The sequence below is a fragment of the Antechinus flavipes genome, chromosome 6 (assembly GCF_016432865.1).
Source record: "Antechinus flavipes isolate AdamAnt ecotype Samford, QLD, Australia chromosome 6, AdamAnt_v2, whole genome shotgun sequence".
Classification (NCBI taxonomy): Eukaryota; Metazoa; Chordata; class Mammalia; order Dasyuromorphia; family Dasyuridae; genus Antechinus; species Antechinus flavipes.
Window position 1 is genome coordinate 2,784,661 of NC_067403.1, and position 15,136 is coordinate 2,799,796.

Consider the following 15,136-nt stretch of genomic DNA (forward strand, 5'->3'; position numbering starts at 1 on the left):
ATCTTTGTAAAAATGGATCCTCCGCTTTCCCGCCTTTTAGACAGACTAGGTCGGACACAACACTGGCTGTTGTTTGTCCTTCATTCTCCAAGGGCATCGTGACATCAGGGAGGGGATGCGAGGGAATTGGATCGGAGTGAGGGAGGGCTCTGCAAGGTCGCCCACCTCCCTTTCCCCCAGAGCCATCTGGTCCAGTGGCCAGATATAGATCAGGACGACAGAAGATGGATGCAAGGGAGACCTCGGCCTTTTTAAGCTAAGGTCTTTAACAAGTCTCAGTCTGACCGAGGTCACGCTCAATCCGTGATTAAGGCTGGATAAGAAAGACAAAGAATGACCTTTTTTTCCCCCAGAAAGAAAGCAGGAAATCCACTGGGAGGCGAAGATGCCCAGGGATTCTGACCAAAGCAACAATTGCTATTCAGCAATCAGGGCCAAAACAGAGACCAAGGGCGCTCGGCCCGAACTTTCTGTTGGCCAATCAATGAGAGCCAGCGTGATCCGGATGCGCTCCCCCTGGTCGTTACGGACACACATGATCCCGTCCTACAGCGGTAGAGGGGTCAGGCTGTTTGCCTTGCCGCCAAATGCCCCGGTCTGATGGGCTTTCTTTTATTCTTACAGATTTTGGGGGCGACTACTCTCTTGGCTTCCATCTGTCAGATGTCACTTTCTCTGACTGTCAGCATCTAGCCACCCCTTTTCTAATTGGTTTCTTCCAATCTGCTTTGGCCTAAGAAATCAATATGGGAGGGAAGTAAGAGTGACTCACCCCGTTTCCATTCCGAGTGGGCAGAGCATGGTACAAGTACAAAATGTAGCCAGGACATGGCAGGCTCTGGGTACAGGAGAAAGAACCGCAGCTGGGGAACCAGAGGAGCGGGATGCGAATTCTGTCTCCTTCGTTGCCTTCACGAACATGCCGGAGCACATCACTCGCCTCCCTAGGCTGGTTGTGGGCTCCCTCTTCAAGCTCCACGACCTTATACTGTTTGTCTTTGGGAAGTTTACAGTCTGATGATGTGATACCTGCATGATGATCACACGCATCAATGCACGGGGCTGCTTGGTGCAAAGCAAACCGGCTTCTCTGGCTCCTGCAGAAAATGACTCATAAAATCAGACTTTTTAAGAAAAAGTGGACGATCTCTAGCTTTAGAAGGGAGGAGCTGGTGTAGGAAGGACCCCAGGATGTAGGTCAAGGGCAAAGACCTGAGAATTATTATTGTTATTATTATTATTATTATTCTGACCTGAGTGCTTCCGGCTGGAGAGCTGGGCTTGGGACCATACAGACTTGCTTTCACAGACACTCCACTAACTGCATGTCTCTGGGCAGTCACTCATCCTCTCTCACCCTCAGTCTTCCCATCTGTAAAAGAGGCTTAATCATTCAACCTACCTTCTAGGGTTGTTGTGGTGACTAAATGAAATAAGGGCAAAAATAAAAAGTAAAAGAAAACCTTAAAATTCCATATAAATGTTAACTGTTAACAACTAAATCTTAAAGTCCCCTTCATTTCATTTTGTTTCAAATATTTCTCTTAGAGCCCTAAGCAATAAGGTTCTACTAGGAAATAAAAATATTTTTCTACTAAAATTGATGCGGAATGGGAGCCTGCACCACATGAGCTTTTTTCTCCTTCTCTCTTTGCCTCTCGTGGAAGGAGATGGGATTTATAAATGATACAGCTAATTGTGTTTTTCTACAAGATTAATTTTATTGTCCCATTATCTACTGCTTCTGAATCCATTCAAGGATGGATTATCACAGCTCTCTCTTCTCTTGAGTGAGCATTAATTATCAGGTCACCTTTCAGCCAGAAGCACCTGAGTCTCAGGGCACCAGAAGACCGGCAGCGTGTCAAATCTTAGACATCATCCAGCCCAGCGCCCTCCACCGCACGGACAAGGAAAGGGAGGCCCAGAACGGGCAAGGGATTCACCGGGATGACATGGCGTGGGCTCTCGGCTTTTTGTCCAGCTACTGTACATGATGCTTCAGCATTTACTTCTACCTGGCCAAGGTCTAATATTGTTTTACTTTTTAAATTTTCAAATAATTCTATCGATGCCTTTGTTTTTGTATCACAGTCCTTCCTGAACAGGAATCCTCTGTCTCATCACTCCTTCAATCCGTTCCTATAATACAGAGAAACAATCAAGCCAACCAACTGTCCGTGGTGCTGGCCAGCGATGCATACACCCCGGCACAGCCAGGAGGCGCCACGGCGGATGCAGCGCCAGGTCCGGACTCGGAAGACTCATCTTCCTGAGCTCAGATTCAGCCTCAGACTCCGGCTAGCTGTGAAACCCTGAGAAGTCACCTCATCCCGTGTGCCTCGGTTTCCTCATCTGTAAAAGGAGGACACGGTAAACTTCCAGTATCTCTGCCAAGGAAACTCCAAATGGGTCATGCAGACACAACGGAACAATTCTCCAAAGGAAAGAGGCTCATTTATTCTCCGGGGACTAGACTTGTACCATCTACATTCTTTCATGTTTTAATGTAAGTTTTATTAAAAACTTTAAATTTTTTACAAGTCATTTTTTCCAGTATATTCATTTTTAATAGACTTCCCTGACTTGGTAAGACTTGCCTAGTAACAAAGATATAAAAACAACACAACATAGCACAAAACAAACAAAATGCAAAAATAGTGCAGCAAACCCAACAACCCCAAACACTGGCCACATCTGACAGCCTATGTCCCATTGCACACTCATAGTCCCACACTTGTCCAACAGAATCAGAGAGATGCATTTTCTTATCTCTTTTTCAGGACTAAGTTTGGTTCCTGTAATTAGAATGTGCATTTCTCCTTTTTCTTCCCATTTATACACGGGGACTCGTTCTATGTATCTTTCTCCTGTTTTATTATTTCACTCTGCATCAGTTCATATATCTCCCCATGTTTCTCTGAATGTCCTAATAGTCCAATCAAATCTGGTGATCCACTTCTCAGGACACGCCCTTTGTTTTCTGTTCTTTGCTGACTCAAAAAGTGTTGTCAGGTCTACTTGGGTATAAATTTGTTACCTCCTCTTATATGCCTAACGGTGGGATCTCTGAGTCAAAAGGTTCAGGCATTCGATCACCATTTTTTGCCTTTATTCTAAAAACAAATATTTGTTATAGTCTAATAAGACAGACAACATTCATATATAGATATAGATATATACATACATGTGTGTGTAATATACCCACATACATATATGCTTTTGTGCAACACATATAAATGTATACACACACACATATAGATGTGTGTATACACACACACACACACACACACACACACACACACACACACACACAAATACTTACAAAGCAGATACAAGGCAAATGATTGTCCTTGGCTGGGAACATACAGATAGGTAAGTGGTCCAGGACAGACCTCATACAAAGAGTGATCTTGAGGGACACCCAGGAGAATATTTAGTCTGAACTTTGTACTAACTCGACACATTGCATTTTTTTCATTAAAGGTGACTCAGTAATAACCAAGAATATTAATTGCCTAGATTGCTAGCATTAAAAGGGACTTTATATAATATATTTTATATTATTATTTTATTTCTTATCATAGTTAAAATATTATATATATATACATATATATATATATATATATAGAGAGAGAGAGAGAGAGAGAGTGAGTTATAGCTCAATCCCCTTCCCTAAAGATGAAACCTTTTAATAATATCTTCTACAAACTATTCTCCAATTTTAGCTCACCGGATGGAAAAGTCACTATTTATCCAAGCACTTAATTCCATTTTCAAACACCTTTGGTGGTTAGAAAGTTTTCCCTTCTACTTAGAGGAAAAAAATCTTCACTTTTCCAAGGTCTAAAAGATAAATCAAGCTGAAAACATCCCAGCGATGTTCATTTAATATATTTGCATTGATTTATTCTTCATATTTGTTTACTAATCTGCTTTCCCAAACCCATTGCGTTTTGGCTGATAAATGATTTGGAGCCTTGATGCAATCACTAAATGAGAGGCAGATGCCATCGTGATGAGTGTATTGTAGCTGGGTATCATTTCAGTTTTTCAGAAATTAGGTGCCAATATTCAGCTGTCATTGGTGGGCAGATGAAGGCTGTGGGACGGGAGGCTATGAAAGACTTATGAGGTCTGAGTGTTTCCCAGAGCTCCGCCATCCATCACAGCTGATGGCTTCATTGAATTCTCCCAAGTTGGGGAAGTGATAAGTTAGACAATTTCTGAGAGCTGAGAGTAGTGTCATTTGGACATGACTATTATTTCTCGTATAGTTTCAGAGACTGGGCTTTGAGAGCTGATAATTTAGATAGAAATACTCTCCGATTTTTCTGTTCCCCAAGAAGTGGGACAAGAGCAGATTTACCCAATTAACAGAGATCTTGCTCAGAGCTGAGATGAGATATTTCGTTCACTCTGGGCAAGGTCTAAAAATTGCATCCTCCTCTCCAAACTGTATGCTGTCCTACTATTCACTGGAGATCTTCATTCAACACGTATTAAGCACCTAAGTCCTACAGAGAGCATTCTGCAGTCCAAATGAGGCAGGGCCCTTCAGTGAGGGAACCCTTATTCTAATAGCAAATGCAGTACACGCATCTGACCGGCACAGTTATGGCTGAGGGGGTCCAACAGCTGACAAAGTCCCATCTGCGTCTGAACCCCAGCTCTGCCGTCATTAACCTGGCGACATCCAGCTTGCTCAAGGAGGAAACAGCAGGGCTGGGTCCATGATCTTTAAGACCTTCTTTGAGCCTGTGACCTTGACACCCCCAAACAAATCTCTACATTTGGCAGTACACACTATTTACAAAACGTCCCATTTAAGCTCTCATCCCCTACTCCGGGCCCTGCCTTCCCAAGCTTCCTGTTTTGTCCAGATCTCTTCCCATGATTAGCAGCTCGGACTGTTTTATACAAGTTTCTCACTTTGCCACCACTTTGTCCATGCCAGATAAATCAGGACTCACCAGCCATGGGATGCGGGTTCCACACCTGAGCCACTCCACGGCGCCTCTAGAATTCCCCACACGGGCTACATCTCGGGCACTTGGGCTCCTTAACTCGATGTTCCCTGAAAATGGTCCCAGCACCTGGCCCTGAACGCCAAGAACACCGTCCTTTCCTTCCCTTTCTTCATTTGATTCTCCCCAGAGCCCCGGGGGGGGGCAGGTTCTTAGCCAGTATCACACTGGCTTTGCTGAGCTTCCTAGACCAGGACCCGGCCAAGGTCACCCATCTTCCACGAGGCCCTGAGGCAAAGTGCTCCATCCGTGGTTCACCCCTTGGCCCTTCCACGTGGGCGCCTTTGAGGGTGCCCTCCTCCCGGGGCAGCAGCCAGCCTCAGGGGAGTGGACGCAGCTGAGTGGATCCTGGGGTCACTGCCCCGGGTGCAGGGGACCCTGGGGAGCTTCTCTTTCCCGGGCTCCCCAACTTTCGTCCTTCCCAAGGGCTCTTTCTACCTCCATGGTTATTGTTGGGCATCTTCCTAAAATGGGGCTCCTCATCCTGCCTCAGGAAGTAAATAGTGGTGGGTGGTAAATGGTGGATGACGGACCGCTGGTGGTGCAAAGGATAGAGCATCGGGTCCAAAGTCAGGAAGGCCTGAATTCAAATGTGACCTTAGACACTCATTAGCTGTGTGAGCCTGGGCAAGGCACTTCACCCCGTCTGCCTCACTTTCCTCATCTGTAAAATGAGCTGCAGAAGGAAATGGCAAAATCCCTGCCAAGAAAACCCCAAACGGGGTCGCAACCAAAGAACAGCAAAGGAGAAAAGAAGCTTGGAAATCGGGTGGAGTGACCCGGTCAGACCTTCTCTGCCACGCCTTTGATATGGCAACTCACGTCATCTGTGAGACTGGGTTATCCTGTTCTATTTACTGCCCAGGATTGTCACAAAATTCAACCAGATCATGTGTTGACAAAGGACTTTTCAAACCTTGAATATGAACTTGTAGCTGGAGTCCCCAGGGGCCCTTGTAGACCCTCCATAAAGATAGACTTCTGGATCCTCCCTCTGAATGGTCCGAATGAGTGACGGAGCACCCAGAAAGATCGGGGACTAGACAACTGCCCTAAGGTCCCGCCGTCTTGTTCATCTCAACATAGGAAGTCCCAGGAAATGGAAAGGCAGAGGCGGTGAATGGCACTGAACCTTGCCTGCCGCAGAAGAAAAGTCAGTGCATGGGAATACACTACATTTATGTAAACTGAATGATGAGGGTCCGCGGGGCAGGCTGACTGATCCTTTCCCTTCAGTGTTTTTGTTGTCCCAGATCTTCCTGAAATATGACGGAAAAGAACCGAAGAAGAGGCAGCTCCTGCTTATCCACGCATAGACGGGTTAGCAAAGCTCTCCCCTGCAATGTCGGCTAGAACATCCGGATCGCGGGGGAGTCTGCATTCGCTTCTTTCTCATAAGGTGCAGGGAGGGGCCCCAATTGCGCTCAGGCCGTAGTCTGGTTTTTGAGGTTTTACTTTGGCTTAGTGGGAGGAGCTATGTATGTGCGTTAAATGAGACGGAGAGAAAAAGGGACAGGCGGAGGAAGAAAGGGAGATGGTGGAATGAACTGCGCATTGTGCTGAATGCGAAAGCTCCCAAGAGAAAAGGAAAAGGGAAGAGGGAGTGAAGTCCCCTCTCCCCCGTTGATAATCTTTGTGGCTGTTGAGTCATTTTTCGGTCACGTCCCATTCTCTGTTACCCCATTGGGGGTTTTCTTGGCAGAGATACTGAGTGATCGGCCAGTTCCTTCTCCAGCTCATTTTACAGACGAAGAAACTGAGGAAAACAAGGGTAAGTGCCTTGCCCAGGGTCACCCAGCTAGGAAGTGTCTGAGGTTGGATTTGCACTCATGTCGATGAGTCTCTCTGACTCCAGACCCAATGCTCTGTGCACTACAGCATCCCTAGCTGCCCACTGATAACTGTCTATTCCCTTAAAAAAGGTGACCGGTACCTTGTATGCATTGTCTAAGTGGTAACTATTATGATTTCCACTGCAGCCTTTCCTGGTAGCCCTTTTTGGTTACTACCCGGTCCTTCTTTCATGCAGCGATTGTGTGTGATTTTTGCAGACGTGATGGGCTCCCTCGGGATCCGAGATCCAGGAAGCAGGGATCAGCTCGCACCCCTCATTGTGCGGGGTTCACCGCAGGCACTGAAGCTGTGTGAGTAGTTTTTTCAGGACACACTCTGGAGCCCCTAATACTACTGACCGTGGGCTTTCTTGCTGGGAATGTCTGAGCCCATCCCTGGAAGGACTCCTGGAGCCTGGCCGATGATCACATCTGTGTGGCCGAAACAAATTCTCCAGTCTCTCGTGTCATACTCTGTCAGGCTATCAGCTGACGTCTCTAAATAGCAGTTAGGAACCGTGCGGGGGCAGAATGACACTCCGGCTCATCCGTCACCAAGACCTGTCCAGAAAGCAGAAAAACACAAGCCGCCTGTTCTGCTGCCCGTGTGCTGCCCCTTAGCCCAGATACCCGCGATGACACACATGTTCACACGCCACACTTAGACATCTCCTCTCCACATGGACAGACTCCTCTCGTTTCCATGAGACTGGACAAGTAACACATGTTGTTTCTGCCTTAAAGAACTCCATAGATTTTCTTTAAGACCGAGTCTCCCTGTGTTGCTCAGACTGGACACTGATTGGACTCCTCGTGGGCCCAATCTCAGGGCAGACTGGCACGGGGACTGTGACCCTCCTCAGGCTAGCTGGTGCCCTGCCAGCCCGTGGGGTCTCCCACGTTAGCAGTGGCAGTGGAGTGGAAAGCAGGGCCTTCTGGGATGGACTGAAGCGGCAGCAAGACTCGTCCAGTAGCTGGAACGGAGAGGTGATCCCGCCGTGATGTATCCTAGGACTATGAGTCACGGATTCCTTTTCCTTCCAGTGGAGATCATTTGCCTTCATTTCTGGTGACTGGAGGCAGAGAATGATGCTCTTTGATTTTCCTGGCCCGGTACTGACGTATACTCTTTAATAGGACATCTATACTTTTATATTGATTCTTATTATGCATCACAAGTGTTATTGTGTATTGTATATTACATAGTATAAACTATTTTATAGGCTACCATATGGGTTTATATTGCATATTATTATGCTTCCTAGATGTTACTATACATCATATATTACACAGCATTTATTATCCTAGTGTCTGCTATTCTGTAGGATGCTCTATACTTTATATTGTATATTATGCATAATAAATGTTATATAGTATAAACTATTTCATAGGATACTCTACACTTCTATGTTGCTTATTATTTTGCATCACAAACATTATTATATGTTACCAAATAGAAACTATATCATAGGATGCTATATCCTTCTTATTGCCTATTGTTTTGCCTCTTAGATGTTATTCTGCATCACATATCATATATGATATTCTATTATACACTATTCTATAGGATACTTTATGCTTTTATATTGCAAACTATTATGTATCACGAGGATTATTGTGTATTACATATTACACAGTATTTGATATTTCTGTTACAAACTGATTTATAGGATCCTACATAGCTTTATATTACTTATTATATGTCATAGATGTTATTATCTATTACATACGTCACATTATTCTATAGCTACTTTATGCTTTTATATTCTATATTATTATGTATTATAAATTCCAGAGAACACATTGTTATGTAGTATGTGATATGGAACCTATTACGTGTGCTTTCCTTATCAGATGTTATTTTACAACATATAGTGCGCTGTTTCTGGATACTTTGATTCTAGTCATTAGCTAAAAGCTCAAAACTCTGCCAGCTGGGCTCCATAATGATTAGATTGTTGGGTGTGGAGTTAGGAAGACTCTTCCCAGCCACATGGAGCTGGCCTCCCACACTTACTCCCCGGCGTGCCATTGCGTCCAAGCCACAGCCTCACTGAGCAACTGTTTTCTCAGCTATAAACCAGAAGATCCAGATTCAAATCCTGGGGTTGCTTTAATCTTTCTGAGCCTCAGTTTCCTCAAAGGAGAAATGGGGGGATTGGGCTGGCTAATCTCTGGAATCCTTAACTCCTTCTCTGAATGAATGAATGACTTGTGTGGGGTGATAGGATCATAGTGCACTGTACAGTTTTTCCTAGTCCTTGACTAGGAGGGGACTAGGAGGGTGGGGAATGAGACAGATGAGAAATGGGGCTTTTATTAAGTACCTACTATGTGCCAGGAACTGTGCTGAGGACTTTACAAGTTCTATCTCATAGGATCTTCACAATGATCCTGTGAGGAAGCTGTTTTGATCCTCCTTTACAGGGTTGGAAACTGAGGTAGACAGAGGTTAGACGATATGCTCCATCACACAGCTGGCTAGTGTTTGAGGCTAGATTTGAACTCGGGTCTCTGTGGCTTTAGGCCCGCGGCTTTTCCTATCCCCTATCCTGTGTCCATATTTTCGACTGAAGCTGGGGGCAGTGGGAGGTGGGTGGGTGGGTAGGGCATGGCTGGAATTCTTGCCGAGACACCGGAGGAAAGTGGCCAGAGCGGGATGGTCTGAGCTCAGGGGCCAGAAATTAGAGTGTAAGCCCCCCTTCCCCCTCCCCCACCCAGGGCAGAGACTTGCTTTGCCTCTTGTTGTACCCCCGGGCAAGCCCGGTGCCTGGGACATAGATACTTACTGAGTGCGCATTTAGGGTTAGTTGGCTTGGCTTTCCTTTCCAGGCTTCTCCGGGAGAAGGAACTTTTCCGCAGGGCTGACAGCTCCGGGCTCATTTCCCTACCCAGCATCCGAAGTTCTGGCTCTGCTCTTCTTCCAGACAATTTACTTGTGTGTCCAAACCTCCTCTTCATCAGAGCCCTAGATTATCAGAGGCAAGGAAGGAAAACACTTGCACAGGAGAACAATAGCGGGTCTAGAACCCCAAGACGAGACCTTCCCCGCCCCCTTTTGCTCCACACCTGACTCCCTCCCCTCAGCTGAATCCTCTACGTTTGAAGCTGATTCCCGCTTCTGGCTTGGTCTGCCACAGTCCCGGGCCCTCATCCGGCCTCTTACTCCCCCACGAAAGACCTCGTTGACACAATTCAAGCGTCCCAAGTCCGGACCGCCGGCCTTCTCTGAGTCCCTCTGCTGGTCCCCGACGCCATGTTTGCGTGAGTTATTGTAGAAAGCCGGTAAGCTGAATTCAGAGTGTAGAGGTGAAGGACTTCCCGTTTTGCGGCTAGGTGACCGAGAAGCTCACCACCCTGCAATCCGGACGCAATCCCATGTGTTTCTCTTCCTTTATTTCCCATTACTGGCTTAGACAAAGTCCCATTTTTAAGGTTGCCGGGTCCAATGTGGCGGAAGATCTCTCGCCTTCCATTTCTCCTGGAAAGAGTTTTCGGGTGGGCTCATCCGCCATATTGTGCGTCCCGCCGGCGCTTCAATTATTCCTGACCCGAATACGTGTTGTGGAGCTCACAGTGGCTGGCTTCCATTTGCAGGCTGAGCTTTTGCACATGGCGAGAGCCAGTTGTATGGTCCGGGCCTCTATTGTCTGTTTAAGCAATGATATGGGATACAGAGGAGATGTGAAGGCTTCATCTTTACTGCAAATACTAGAATTTCAGCTGTGAAAAGATCTGGGAATCAGTGTATTAGCCAAGACAGAGTCTGTTCTCATGGAGGGAGGATGAAGGAGGAAGGATTATTGCCCAGTATTGTTGGTATTTTTCTATGGAAAGACTTGGAATGTAGAAAACCATACTCCAGGAAAGGGGCGAAGGCAGCTGGGGATGAATCGGATACTTTGGTGAGGGGTTCTAACGTTCCTTTACCTCCATCTGTTCTAGAACAAGCATTCTATATTCTAAAGTCTCTTGTGTTCAGTATTCTAAGGTCCCTTCCAACTTTGTTATTAAAGTTCATATCAATGACCATTTCTTAAGTGCCCACTATGTGCCAGGCACTATGCTAAGCCCTGATGTTACAAGGAAAAAGCAAAAATAGTTGCTGCCCTTAAGAAGCTTACATCCTATAAGAAAAGAGAAATAGGTCATAATATTTATGATCTATATAATATCACATATTAAAATGGTTTTTAAAATATAAATCTATTTAATTTATCAAATAATACTTATATGATAAAACATGTATTTTAAATATATATTATATTTGATATATAAATATATTACATTTTCTGTGTCTACACACATAAACCTGTCTATATGAGGGTGTATTTATTTAGTGCTGGGCTTGAGAGTCAGGAAGTCCCATCTTCCTGAGTTCAAATCTGACTTCGGGCACTTTCTAGCTATGTGACCCTGGGCAAGTCATTTTACCTTGTTTGCCTCAGTTTCCTCATCTATAAAATGAGCTAGTAAAGCCTTCTATTTTCTCTGCCAAAAAAAAAAAAAAAAAAAAAAACAACCCAAAAGGAATCAGGAAGAGCTAGAAATGATGGAACAAAAATAGATGAGTAAACAAATAAATATATTAAATAGATCTAAGGATCGTTTCTGAGGAGAAAGGCACTAGCAGCTAGGAAAACAAGGAAGGCCGCACGTCCCTTGCATTGGGAGCGCGATGAACCCCAAGGGCCAAGCTTGGCTTTGGTCTCGTGGACAGGAAACTCGTCCCCTTGCGGTCCCCTGAGGCTCCTGCCACTCAGCTCCTTCTCCGGGCTCTGAGGCCTCCCCCTCCAGCCTCCGGCTCTCCCCGGAGCTCTCTTGGTAAAGGGCTCAGAGCTCCCACGGCTTTCGATGTCCAGCAGCATTTGACTCGTCATGTCTGAATTCTGGTTCTGCACAAAGACGCTTTGTCGGGCACCGGGCGCCTCAGGTCAGGGGCTGCTCGCCCCTCCCCTGCAGGGACCGCTGCGGGGCCGAGAGAGGGGGCGGCCCGGCGGGGAGGAACGGGCCTGGCTCGCCTGCCGGCCGCGGCAGCTGGGGAGGCCCTTCAGCTCTCTTGGGCCCCAGTCTGCTTGGGTCAGAGGTTGGGGGCTCAGATTCTACGCTGGTGACTTTACTCCCTGTGAGACCCTGGCCGAGTCACTCCCCCCGCGTCACTTCCGAAAGAAGGCGGTCCGCCCGATGGGCTTCGGGATCCCCTCCGGCTCTAGATCGAGGACCGGCCCCTCTCGCCCGGTCCCAGCACATTTCTAGGGCATATTAGTCGGGATTACACTGCCATCTGGTGGCCACAATCGAACTGCACCAAAAGCCTTGGAGCTGCCAACCTAACGGACCCCCGACCTAAGCCCACTTCACCGATGAGAAGCCCGAACCCCGGAGGGTGAAATGACCTTTCCAAGGGCGCACAGCGAGCTCTAAAGCATGGGTTCAAAAGCTGCCTCAAATCACCCCAGCAAGTCCCCCAACCTCGGAGCCTGCCCCCCCACTTCTAAAACGCTCCGGTCCTGACGTCGGCTCCGCGGGAGCCCCGGTGGGAGGCCATGGCCGGGACTGGTTCCGCGCAGGGCGCCGGGATCGCGCGTTACACCGTGAGCCCCGCGGGGGCAGAGACCGCCCTGTGCGGCCCCCACAAGCAGCGCGGGCAGCCCCCTTCTCCCCCCGGACTCGGCTCGCTCCTCCGCAGGGCTGTGGAGGCAGGGACCCCGGGCGCTGGGTGCCGGCTTTTCGTCCTGCCCTTGTCAGCTCAGAGCCGGAGCCCAGGACGCAGCCGTGGGCCGAATAAAAGTGAAGGAGAGCGTCCGCCCCCCACCCCCACCCCCGTGCTCCGCCTGAGCTGCCTCAGTGGTCCCGTTTCCTCGCCTGTAAAATGGTCGCGAGCCGGCGGAAGACGTGGGGAAGACGCTGCGGGAGAGAAAGACGGGGAACAGAGGGAAGTCGGGAGAAAACAAAGTCCTGGGGGGCGGCCCAAAGCTCCAGGATCAGCGGCCGCGAGCACGCGGCTGGATTCTAGGCCGCTCCTGGAGGGGATGGGGAGCTGAGGCCCCCTCTCCTAATTCTCCCACCCTTCCCGAAGCCCGCCGAGGCCTGCCGCTGGCCTTTCCTGCTGGGGAATGAGCCCCGCCTGGGCCCAGCTGCCGGGGTCCGGTCTCTCACAACAGTCTGACGCCTCCCGGGCAGACGGCACCAGGGGCTTCCAGAGGCTCGGACCCGTCCGCATCCCCGAGCATCCATTAGGCGCTTCTACTCCAGGGCCCATCTCGGGTGCCCCGGATTCTCCTGTGCTCAGTCGGGGTCAGAGGGCAGTCTCCTGACTGCTCCCTGGACTAAGTTCCCCCTGCTCCTCCAAGCCTCTGGTGACCTTGACCTAAAGGCCCGCTGGTTAATCACCCTGCTCCGCTGCCTTGGAGCCTATTGCCAGGCTCTGGGTCTGGACCCTGGAACCCACCCCCCCCACCACCACCTCTCTTCGGGCAGACTCAGTGCTGGGCAGAGAAAGGCCCTCTCGTGGCTGGCAGGAGGGGTCTCCCACGGCCTTAATGGCAACCTTTGTCACCGGGAAGGTACAGGCAGGGCCTGGAAGAGGCACCTTTAGCCGGGCTTCTCCATTCCTGATTTGTTGTCGGGGGAGGTCTCTCTCCAACAGCCGGGCTGGTCCCATCCCCATAGCTTATTTTTAACATTTCTGAGCGTGCCCTAAAAGCAAAGGCCGTTCAATGAACCGGAGGGGCTCTTCTTGGCGCACAGACAAGGAAAATGAATCCATAGGAGAAAACCAAAAGTTTTCGAAGTTCGATTTGCTGTCAGGCTTCCCCCCTCCCCTTAAACAGGAATGTCTGGAACATATAGTCCCTACTCGGTGGGCGTCTCAAAAGGCAGGCTTTGGTAGGGGGAGGCACTGGAATGGGGGGTCAAGCTGTGCAGTCACACAGGAGCCCCTCACACTCTGCAGGTTCCCCTGCAGAGTGGGCTCAGTACTACTTAAGTCATAGGGTGGGGAGGACTCGATGAGAAAACTACACACTGAAAATCAGAAAGAACTACATCCATGTCAGTTACTACCAATGTGGAATAGCTCCAGAGGAGAATCCATCCAATTACAAAGCTCCAACCCGCTTCTCTAGGGCAGCCCTCCCACAACGCTTGGATTGAGCCCCCGGCCAGGAGCCTCCTCCCTAACAAGCCAGGTGAGGGGGACTCAAAGCTCTCCTCGGAACAGAACTGGAGGGCCAACTTTTCCATTTGGGGGGCAATTTGGAGGTCTCTGGAAAGACCAAGTTGGAGAGAAAATGGTGACGTTGGTGGAGGCAGATGGAGGGCTCTTTGCTGTAGACCTGCTGCAACCCTTGCAAGCAGCAGCTTGTGGAGCCTTCTCCTTCCCTCGGTTCCACCCTTGGCTATTGCAAGTCCAGCTAAGGACTAAATCATAGCTTCTCAGAGAAACTGGTGGAACAACAGTGTCTGTTTTTCTTTTCTGTTTCACTAATATATGCAATGGTGATGTGCTTCATTATTAAGTATATCAATATTGAAGATTTTGCTCGCTGGTTATTTGCATTTTTAAAAACAAGGATTTATTAGACAAAGAATTTTTCCTGGCGGTTGACTTGGTGTTTTGGTCATAGAGCAATGGGTGGTAAGGGGGACTTGGACAGAAGTGATTACACCAAATTGGGCTGCTTGGGGGACCCCTTCTCAGCTTGGCAATCGAGAGCGATTGTTTCACCAAGCTTTTTAGCTTCCCAGGGAAAGGAAGTCACATGGGACAGGGACCTCTGCTCCAGACCAGGAAAGCTCAACCATGTTCTTGTGTCCCGGATCCATGTGGCAGCCTTCTAGAGCCTATGGCCTAGTTCTTCAAATAATGTTTCTAATGTTCATAAAATAGAAGAGGATTACAAAGGAAACCCGTTATGGTGAAACAGTCACAAAATAGACACATTTTTAATAAGTTAATGGGCTCCAGGTTACAAATCCTTGCCCTAAATGACCCTCATAAACGAAGCTCCTTATCTCCAAATGGGTCACTTTGCCTTCAGACTTTTCTCCACGTCTCCCGTTAGTTTGGGATTTCTTTTCCCCGGGCCGCCGATCTATTCCTTCTCAATCTATTACACCGGACGTGTCAAAACTTGGGACCCCAACACTTTGAAGAGTGGCCTAAACCAGATTAAAATGTCATTGGGAAATATTTAAAATAACAAAAACTACCAAACACAGATTGCATTCCATATAAAACAAAGTCGGCATGCGGCCCACAGGGAAGCTTACCTA